The following is an 11,932-nucleotide window of genomic DNA, read 5'->3' on the forward strand; positions in this document are numbered from 1 at the left end:
ATTAGTGTTATTGATGATTGTGGCCCTGTGCGGCTTTGTATTATTGGATTTTCTGTCTGACAGGTTGGTAGTGGTACCATTACAGAGGAGACTCTACCAAAATTTCTATAGATCTCTGGGAGTTTAACATTCAAGGACAAATGTTTGTAGGGGGAAGATTGTTACATCTTATGCGTCCCAAGGTGACGTATAATGAATATGAGACTTGTTAATTATGATTTAAATGAGTTTAAAGTGATAATATGACTATATATGATGTTTAGATAGAAAATATAAAGATTGGGAAAAATCGAATTTAAGTTGCGGAAAAATCGACGAAGGATTTGCCTTGTAACGGGTTTTTTGAGAAATAAATTTTGTGTGCTATATGAGTCTTTTTGTTACATCTCGCATTTTCCTACGTTAAAATTTCCTTTTCAGTTAACTGACGTAGACTCGGGGATGAGATCATCTTGACGTTAATGTACCTACGCTATTTATGACAAGCGATAAATATGTGTTATGAATGATAAAGGGGTACACGGATTAAAGAAAACGAGTTTCGTTGAAAGTGGCCAATTTGGAATAAAATATGTGTCGAGTGATAATACCCAATAATTATGAACTAGTACCATGTAAGGTACCATATGACCACGGTAGTATAATGTATAGAGTGTATATATATAGTATATTAAAAATAAATAGAATTTTAAGTAGTTTGGGGTAATTTTTAAATTATGCGGATAATTGATTAATTACTGGTTAACGGGACATTATCCCGTTAACTAATAAGTGGATAAAACTTAATTAATTCTAAAACATGTGTCTGTACTAGCTTCCACATGAAGTGACTAAGCTATTGAACATCCTAGGTGGCTACCAATGAATATAACATAATCATGACTTAAAGTGAAGTCTTAATAAGACTTGTAAAATCTTATCCATGAAGACAATCTGACTAAAGCTTCTTTCGTGTCTTTGTCTTCATTTCATGTCTATTTTGTGTCTTTGGCTTCATTTTGTTGCTTTGGCTTGAAACAAAGAATGTTGCAACAGAAATCATTTTCGTCCAAATCCTTAGCCAAAATTTCGATTGAAATTTCAAAGAGCAACCACAATTTCGTTTCCAAATTTCAAGAGATTCAAGAAGAATTTCATTCAACATATTTTACAGAAGTAGAAGCTTCATTCCGTTCAAATAATTCCATGAACAGGTATGTTTAGTCCATCTCTTCTTTCTTTTGGCATGGTCCGAATTATACAGAAGAAATGAGAAAATACACAATTTCCATAAATTACTCTATTCGTAGAGATATTAGGGGTGTCTATATTCTTAATTCCCATTAGAATTTTTATTATCTTCTGTTCATGGGTCTCAAAATAATACGCAGTTGAAACAGTTTATCCGAAAGGAATATTAGGATTATTATGTATTTTTCATGTATTTCACCCATTTATACATATGCATTAACCCATGACCAGATGGCGTTATATACGCGTATATATGTAAATATATATATATGTGATATGGAAAAAGGTTATGGCGTTATATACGCACCACCACCTGACCAGCTGGTATATGTTGATAATGTTGCCCACAGTGGCCAAGACGATATGATGGGATGCCCTCAGTGGCTTGATGATATAATGTACACCCATACCTATGCATGACACGACATTTATTTGCACGTGCATAACATTATAAATGTTTTAGAATTTACAAAGTTATTCAGATTTAAAGACGTGTTTCTATATTCCATGTTTCATCTATGTGTGTTACGTACTAATTTTCATGCCTTACATGCTCAGTACATTTTTCATACTGACTCCCTAGTTCATGGGGCCTGCGTTTCATGCCCACAGGTGCAGGTAGGCAAGTTAACGGTCCCCCTTCTTAGGATCCCTGTTCAGTGAGAGTTGGTGTGCTCCACTTGATCCGGAGCTGCTTTTCATTTTGGTATGATACATTTGTGTATATATATGTATATGGGTATGACGTGGCTCAGTACTGTTTTTGTATAGTTATATTTCTATTAGAGGTCTATGGACAGTATGTCTAGTTGGGTTGGATGTATAATTGTCTATAGAAGCCTTGCTGGCTCACCCACTGTATCCTGTATGTATACGTACATATGTCTTGTTGGCAGGTTTCCTTCATATATGTTATTTTCGTAATTCAGTAGATGTTATTCAAATTCATATCTTAGATGCATGCTTAGGGGTCTTTGACAGGTAGGACTCAGGAACCCGTCGCGGCCCATCGGTTTGGGTCGTGACAAAAGTGGTATCAGAGAAGTTCTATCCTAGGGTTGTCTACAGATCGTGTCTAGTAGAGTCTGGTTTATGGGTGTGTTGTGCACCACACTTATAAACAGGAGCCTACAGGACATATAGGATGTTATCCTCTCTTTTTATCTCAGATCATGCGATGCAATAATTCATGTTCCTAACGAAATGTTATATTTTCAGCGATGCCTCCAAAGAGTACGGCCGCGCAGAAGGGAAAGTCCATGGCAGGTGAGACTACTAGTCGAGTGCCACGAGTTACTAGGGCTCGAGTAGAGTCTTATGGTGAGGTTCCATCTCAGACTTCACATACCCCGCCCTCTCTAGAAGAGCTCCGAGGGGCACCAGCTCCAGCGCCCGCCCCTGTACGTCCAGCTCCGCAACCAGATTGATAGGTTCTTGACCCTTCGATAGGGTAACATGAGTGTTTGGGAGTACAGTCTTCAGTTTGATTCATTGGTTAGGTATGTTCCCACTATTGTATCTAAGATGGAGGATCGGATTCATCGGTTCGTGATGGGATTAGAGCCTCACTTGCTTAACGATTGTATATCGGTCTCACCTCAGCCAGACATGGATATTTATTGTATTAAGGCATATGCTTAGGGTGTAGAGGATCGTAAATAGAAACAGAAGGCCGACCGTGAGCATGATAGGGCCCATAATAAGAGAGCGACGTCTTCGGGTCCTTCTGGTAGGTTTCGGGGTGGTCAAAGGCAGCAGTACTCGAGGTATCCATCCCAAACCTCGGCTAGCACGCCCCCTCAGTTTGGCGGTAAGAGATTCGATCGTTCCATATATTTAGGGTGTGGTCAGAATTTCAGGGCCTCAGGTTCTCAATATAGGGGTGAGTCAAATCAGATGAGGCCTCCCTTGCCACAATGTGCTCAATATGGTAAGCAGCATACAAGGCAGCCCCATATGAGATTAGGTGTTTGTTATACTTGTGGTTATCTGAGCCACTTTATGAGGGATTGTCCGATGAGAGGTGATGCAAGCATAGCTCAGCCAACAGGATCTGTAGTTGGTTCATCATCATCAATACGCCCCCCTAGGCAAGGTCCCCAAGCACCAATGAGTCGTGGTAGAGGCAGAGGCGGAGCATCTAGCTCGAGCAGCCCTCAGAACCGCATTTATGCGTTGGTAGGACGACATGACCAAGAGTCATCGCCTGATGTTGTTACAGGTATATTATCAGTCTCCTCCTATGATATATATGCACTGATTGACCCAGGTTCCACCTTATCATACGTTACTCCATTGGTTGCTAGTAAGTTTGAAATAAAACCTGAATTGGTTAAACCTTTTGAGGTATCTACACCTGTTTGGGGACTTGGTGATATTAAAGCAGGTATATATGGGTTGTATAATAATAGTTCATGGTCGACCTACCGTAGTAGAGTTAATCGAGTTAGATATGGTAGAATTTGATCTTATAATGGGTATGGATTGGTTGGCTTCTTGTCATGCCAACATTGATTGTAGATCAAAGATAGTCCGATTTCAATTTCCAAGGGAGCCTGTTTTGGAGTGGAAAGGTAACACGGCATCGCCGAGAGGTAGATTTATTTCCTATCTCAAGGCACGGAAGATGATCAGAAAGGGCTGTATTTATCACTTAGTTCGGGTTTATGATGTGGAAGTGGAGTCACCAACCATTCAGTCCATCCTTGTAGTGAATGAGTTTCCCGATGTTTTCCCCTATGAGCTTCCGGGTCTCCCACCAGAATGAGAAATTGAGTTTTCTATTGACTTACTACCAAATACTCACCTAATATCTATTCCTCCATATAGAATGGCCCCCGCAAAGTTGAAAGAGTTAAAGGAACAACTAAAGGACTTACTTTAAAAAGACTTTATTATACCTAGTACTTCACCGTGGGGAGCGCCTATTTTGTTTGTGAAGAAGAAAGATGGTTCCCTACAAATGTGTATTGATTATAGGCAACTGAATAAGGTGACGATCAAGAATAAATACCCGCTCCCGAGAATTGATGATTTATTTGATCAGATGCAAGGTTCCACGTGTTTTTCAAAGAAATACTTGAGGTCCGGGTACCATCAGGTAAGGGTTAAGGATGAAGATATTCCGAAGACAACATTCAGGACTAGATATGGGCACTTTGAGTTTCGGGTTATGTCATTCAGTCTGACCAATGCCCCAACAATATTCATGGATTTGATGAACCGTGTCTTCAAGCCTTTTTTAGATTTGTTCGTAATTTTATTTATCGACGAAATATTGGTGTATTCTCGTTCAGAGGATGAGCATGCTGATCATTTACGTACTGTGCTCAGAGTTCTACAAGAAGGGAAGTTGTATGCAAAATTTTCTAAATGTGAATTTTGGTTGAACTCTGTAACTTTCCTTGGGCATATCATTTCGGGTGAAGGCATCCGGGTGGATACACAAAAGATTGAGTCAGTAAAGACTTGGCGTAGACCCACAATACCGACGGAGGTCCGTATCTTCCTCGGTTTGGCGGGTTATTATAGGAGATTTGTAGAGGGATTTTCTTCCTTTTCAGCACCTTTGACAAAGTTGACTCAGAAAGGAGCAAAGTTTCAATGGACTAATGTTTGCGAACGGAATTTCCAGGCATTAAAGGATAGATTAGCGTCAGCACCAGTTCTAACGCTTCCAGAAGGGACCGATGGTTATGTGATCTATTGTGATGCTTCAGGCGTTGGATTGGGTTGTGTGCTAATGCAGCATGGTAAGGTTGTGGCTTATGCTTCTAGACAACTAAGAAAGCACAAGAAGAACTACCTGACCCATGATTTAGAGTTAGTTGGGGTGATTTATGTACTAAAGATGTGGAAGAACTACTTGTATGGAATTCATGTTGATATCTATACGGATCATAAGAGCCTCCAGTACATCTTCAAGAAAAAGGAATTGAATCTATATCAAAGGAGATGGTTGGAGCTACTTAAAGACTATGATGTTGATATTTTATACCATCCGGGGAAGGCGAACGTATTATAAAATGCCCTCAGCCATAGATCTATAGGTAGCATGTCGTATTTGTAGCTAGAAAAGAAGGGAATAGCCCATGAGGTTCATTAAGTAGCTAGTCTTGGAGTTCGATTACTGGACTCAGGTGACGTTGGAATTACTCTTCACGATACAACAATATCCTCTTTAGTAACTAAAGTAAAGGAACGCCAGTATGAGGATCCTAGTTAGTTCATTATAGGGATACCACCCTTCAGAAGGAGAAGACGCCATTTGAAAGTATAGAAGATGGGGTCCTCAGATATCGAGGACGATTATGTGTGCTTAATGTTGCAGGGTTGCGTCAGCAGGTTATGGTAGAAACTCACTATTCTCGTTATTCTATCCATCCAGGAGCAACAAAGATGTATCATAATATCAAGAAAGTGTATTGGCGGGACGGAATGAAAAAAGATATAGCAGAATTTGTTGCTTAATGTCCTAACTGTCAGCAGGTTAAGATTGAGATTCAAAAACCCGATGGATTATTGCAGGCTATGGAGATTCCGACTTGGAAATGGGAAATAATCAATATGGATTTCATCGTAGGCTTACCTCTTACCCAGCGTAAGTTCGATTCGGTATAGCTGATTGTTGATATGCTTACAAAGTCAGCCCATTTTCTGCCTGTCAGAACTACATATTCCTCAGAGGATTATGCGAGACTTTATATTAAGGATATAGTACGACTGCATGGTGTCCCTATATCTATTATCTCGGATAGAGGAGCTCAATTTACAGCTAACTTATAGAGGTCCTTCCAAAACAAATTGGGGATAATCAAGTCTTAGTATAGCATTTCATCCCCAGACAGACGGACAGGCTGAGTGTACTATTCAGACACTGGAGGATATGTTACGAGCTTGTGTAATGAACTTCAAAGGTAGTTGGTATAATCATCTGCCGCTTGTTGAGTTTGCATATAATAATAGGTACCATTCCAGTATTCAGATGGCTCCATAGAGGCTCTTTATGGACGGAAGTATAGGTCGCCTATAGGGTGGTTTGATGTTGGATAATCTGGATTACATGGGCCAGACCTGGTTCAACAAGCTTTAGAAAAAGTAAAGCTTAACCAGGATCGACTATTGACAGCTCAGAGTCGTCAGAAGTCGTATTATGACGTGCGGCGACGAGAATTAGAGTTCGGGGATAATGACTGGGTATTCTTAAAGGTGTCACCTATGAAGGGTGTGATGAGGTTTGACAAGAAAGGTAAACTTAGCCCACGTTATATTGGGCCTTATAGAATCATTCGGAGAGTGGGTCATGTAGCTTATGAGTTATAATTGCCCTCAGAATTGGAGTCTGTTCATCTGGTTTTTCATGTATCTATGTTACAGAAGTGCATTGGCGATCCTACCCGAGTGGTGCCCACGAATGATGTACAGATTATAGAGGACTTGTCATACGAGGAAATTTCGGTTGCCATTCTAGACCGATAGATCCGCAAGCTACGGAATAAGGAGGTAACCTCCATGAAAGTACTTTGGAGGAACAACAATGTGGAAGAAATGACTTGGAAAGCCGAGGAAGACATGAAGTCTATATATCCCTACTTATTTACTCCTCCAAAAAAGGGTTCGACCGAGACGTCATAACCTCAAGGTGCGTGTACGAATTCTTGTGCTAGCTATTGTTATTGGTAGTGTGAGGCCATCATCGTTATTAATGATTATGGTCCTATGTGGCGTTAAATTATTGGGTTTCTACAATAAGCATTGATAGTAGTGTTGTTACAAAGGCGACTCTACCAAGGTTATATACATCTTGGAGGGTTAAACATTCGAGGACGAATGTTTCTAAGGGGGGAAGGATGTTACATCTCGTGTTTTCGTACGTTAAAATTTCGTTTTCAGTTATCCGACGTAGAATCGGGGATGAGATCATCTTGACTTTAACATACTTACGCTTTTTATAACAAGCGATAAATAAGTGTTATGAAGGATAAAGGGGTACACGGATTAAAGAAAATGAGTTTTGTTGAAAGTGGCCAATTTGGAATAAAATACGGGTCGAGCGATAATACCCGATAATTATGAACTAGTACCATGCAAGATGTCATATGACCACGGTAGTATAATGTATAGAGTTTATATATAGTATATTAAAAATAAATAGAATTTTAAGTAATTTGGGGTAATTTTTAAATTATGCGGATAATTGATTAATTACCGGGTAACGGGACATTACCCCATTAACTAATAAGTGGATAAAACTTAATTAATTATAAGATGTGTGGCAGCACTAGCTTATCACATGAAATGACTAAGCTATTAAACATCCTAGGTGACTACCTATGAATATAACATAATCGTGATTTAAAGTGAAGTCTTAATAAGTCTCGTAAAATCTTATCCATGAAGACAATCCGACTATAGCTTCATTTCTTGTCTTTGACTTCATTTCATGTCTATTTTGTGTCTTTGGCTTCATTTCATTGCTTTGGCTTGAAACCAAGAACGTTGCAATAGAAATCATTTTCGTCTAAATCCTTAGCCAAAATTTTGATTGAAATTTCAAAGAGCAACCACAATTTCGTTTCAAATTTTCAAGAGATTCAAGCAGAATTTCATTCAACATATTTCACATAAGCAAAAGCTTCATTCCATTCAAATAATTCCAGGAACATATATGTTTAGTCCATCCCTTCTTTCTTTTGGCATGGTCCGAATTATACAGAAGAAACGATCAAACACACAGTTTCCATAAATTACTATGTTCGTAGAGATATTAGTGTTGTCTATATTCTTGATTCCCCATGAGAATTTGTATTATCTTCTATTCATGAGTCTCAGAATGATACGCAGTTGAAAATATTTATCCGAAAGGAATATTGGGATTATTATGTATTTTTCATGCATTTCACCCATTTATACATATGCATTGACCCATGACCAGATGACGTTATATACACGTATATATGTAAATATATGTATATGGGATATGAGAAAAGGTTACGGCATTATATTCACACCACCAACTGATCAGTTGGTATATGTTGATGATGTTGCCCACAGTGTCTTGATGATATGATGTACACCCATACCTATGCATGGCACGACATTTATTCGCACGTGCATGACATTATAAATATTTTAGAATTTACAAAGTTATTGAGATTGAAAGACATGTTTCATGTATGTCTGTTACGTACTAATTTTCATGTCTTACATACTCAGTACATTTTTTGTACTGATGCCATATTTCATGGGGTCTGCATTTCATGCCCCCAGGTGTAGGTAGGCAAGTTGACGGTCCCCCTTCTTAGGATCCCTGATCAGCGAGAGTTGGCATGCTCCACTTGATATGGAGCTGCTTTTGGTTTTGGTACGATACATTTGTATATATATATGTGTATGGGTATGACGTGGCTCAGTCCCATCTTTTTACAGTTATGTTTCTATTAGAGGTCTGTGGACAGTATGTCTAGTTGGGTTGTATGTGGCATTGCCGGTCTTCAGTTTTGAATGTATAGTTGTCTATAGCAGCCTTGCCGGCTCACCCACTGTATCCTGCATGTATACGTACATATGTCTTGTTGGCAGGTTTCCTTCATATATGTTATTTTCGTAATTCAGCAGATATTATTCAGATTCATATCTTAGATGCATGCTTAGGGGTGTTTGACAGGTAGGACTCAGGTACCCATTGCGGCTCATCGGTTTGGGTCGTGACACTTTTTTGGGACATATTATATATCAAATTGAAGGTACAAGAATGTAGTTTCCAATGCACTTAATCGTTCATTCAGGCAACATTCGGATAAAAAGATATAAGCATCGGAAAATGGGCCAATGCGAGGGTGCCAAGCTAGCACGTCTTTGACTTTTCAAAAGTTTATATATAGGTTTTAGCTTGTCTCTCTCTTCATTTTTATATAAAGCCCGACCATAGAACACCATAAAAACCTATCTTTGAGCTCTCTAAAGGGTTTCAAAGAATACTAACATCCCAGGTACAAAATCGAGAAGCTATAACATCAGAACGATCCCTACGACATAAGTATCATTATACTGCCTCTCCTTTTTCTTTGTACTTAGAGTTTTGGAAGGTACTTCATAGTTAAGAAACGTCTAATTTCTGTAATTAAGTGTTTAATAATCAAGAAAGGTTGATAAATTTGTTTCCTAATAGTTAGAACTCACAAGACGGTGATTGGAAGCCGTGAGTTTAATTTTTTCCCACTTTTAGTGGACTATTTTGTAGTACATTTGTGTTGGAGTATTTTTCTGTTGATTTATGGAGTTTGGAAGGATAAAAACACGTGGAGAAATGCCACATGTGGTAGGGTAGTAGGTTGGTCGCTCGTCGTTGCAGTTTAAGGCTAATTGATAACTTGTTGATTGAGTATGTTATGGTATATTTAGGGTTTTTGTTGTATTCAAGGTCCTGAATTGTAATTAGGTTGGTTTTGTGTTGCTGATTGTATTGTGTTTGTATCTCGCCTATAGTAGGCATGAGGGAGTAGTAAAATCAGGGGAAATGCTGCCTGTTTATTTTAGAATCGAGTTATCGTTTTAGATACGTAATATACTAGCTCCATCTAAGTCATACATGTATTTCTTTGTTATAGGATTAGCACGCTAGTTATCATAAGCTTGTTGTGGAGTTTCATTGACGACTTGAGTTATGTTAAGGCTTTCCCTCTTTTTCTTTTGGAATGATCCATATGATACAACGAAACGAGCAAGCACGCAACTTTCACAAATGATTCTATTCTTAGAAGTACTAGGGTTGCCTATGTTCTGGATTCCCCATATGTCCTACTATCATATCGTCTATTCATGGGTCTCATTACATTCCAAGAGATCTTATTGACTTACTTCATTATGCATTGCATCCATTTATACACATATATTGACCCATGATAAGATTGCATTATATATTTGCGTATAGTATATGCATATGGGGTATGGGTAAAGGTTATGGCGTTATATACACACCACCACCTGATCAGCTGGTATACATTTATGATTTCGCCCACAGAGGCTGAGATGATATGATGGGATGCCCACAGAGGCTTAATGATGATATTTACACATATACCTATGCATGACATGACATTTATACGCATAAACATGACATTATAAATGTTTCATGATTCACAGAGCTATTCAGACTTACATGTTGAGTCTTTTACTCCATGTTTCTTTTATATCTTTTATATACTGATTTTTATGCCTTACAAACTCAGTACATTATTCATGCTTACGCCTCTATTGCCTGGGGACCTGCATTTCATACCCGACGGTGCAGGTAGACAAGCTGATGGCCCCCCTTCTTAGGTCTTTGCTCAGCAAGAGTTAGTGTTCTCTATTTGATTTGGAGTTGTTATTGAATTTTGGTACGATAATTTTGTATACATATGGGCATGATGGGGCCCAGTCCCATCCTTTATACATTGTACACACTATTAGAGGTCTGTAGATAGTCATGTGTAGTTAGATAGTGTGTGTCTTTGTCGGCTCACCCTGCCGTATTTTGTATATATATGTATATGTGTTTTTTGGGCATGTTTTTCCCCATATGTTATTCTCATGATTCAGTAGTTTATTTACAGACATTATGAATGACCTACACTTTTTTCATATTTATATCTTAGACGTATGCTTAGGGGTGTTCGATAGGCAGAACTCGAGCACTCGTCATGCCCATCGGTTTGGGTCTTGACATGTTTGCAGTTGATATGTGAGATCATGATCACTTAGCTCGGTGGCCCACTTGTCTAGGCTCCCCGATAATTCGGGTTTATGTAAAATGCCTCTGAGAGAAAAGGTGGTGACATATGAGATAGGGTGGCATTGGAAATAGAGTCTAAACTTTCGTGAAGTTATGACTAGTTCTAGGTCCAGTTTCTTGAGGTGTGGGTACCTTGTCTCAATGTCGATGAGTGTTTTGCTAATGTAATAAATGGAAGATTGCGTACCTTTACTTTCTCGGATCATGACTACACTTACTTCCACTTTGGAGATGGTCAAGTAGACGAGGTGATGTTCCATGGGTTTGGGCTTTGAGAGCAGAGCTGGAGATGACAGATACGCTTTCCGTTGTCATAGAGCTTGTACGCACTCGGGCATCCATTCGAGGTCGTTATTCATTTTGAGTATGCTGAGACATCTGTCAGATAACCGCGAGATGAATCTCGATAGGGCAGAGATTCGGCCCGTCAACTTTTGGACTTGCTTCTTAGTAGTAAGGAGCTTTGGTATCCCTTCGATAGCTTTGATTTGGTCAGGGTTGACTTTGATCTCCTGTTATGACACTATGAAACCCAAGAACTTTCTCGAGGCAACACCAAACGCATATTTCTCTGGGTTTAGTTGCATTTCGTACCGTCTCAGTATTTCGAAAGCTTCCTTCAAATGGTCGATATAGTCCTCCACCTTTATGGATTTGACCAGCATGTCGTCGATATATACTTCCATGGTCTTGTCGAGCTAATCTTTGAACATTTTTGTGACCAATCTTTGATAGTAGTTCCAGCATTCTTTAGCCCAAATAGCATAACCCTATAACAATATGTTCCTCGGTTGGTGATGAACGTGGTTTTCTCCTGGTCCTCTTATTCGATAAGTATCTGGTTATACCAGAGTAGGCATCTAAAAAACTCAACAGCTCGTGCGCGGTTGTCGCATCGATGAGTTGGTCGATATGTGGTAACAAGAA

The sequence above is a fragment of the Nicotiana sylvestris genome, chromosome 8 (genome assembly GCF_000393655.2).
Source record: "Nicotiana sylvestris chromosome 8, ASM39365v2, whole genome shotgun sequence".
NCBI lineage: Eukaryota > Viridiplantae > Streptophyta > Magnoliopsida > Solanales > Solanaceae > Nicotiana > Nicotiana sylvestris.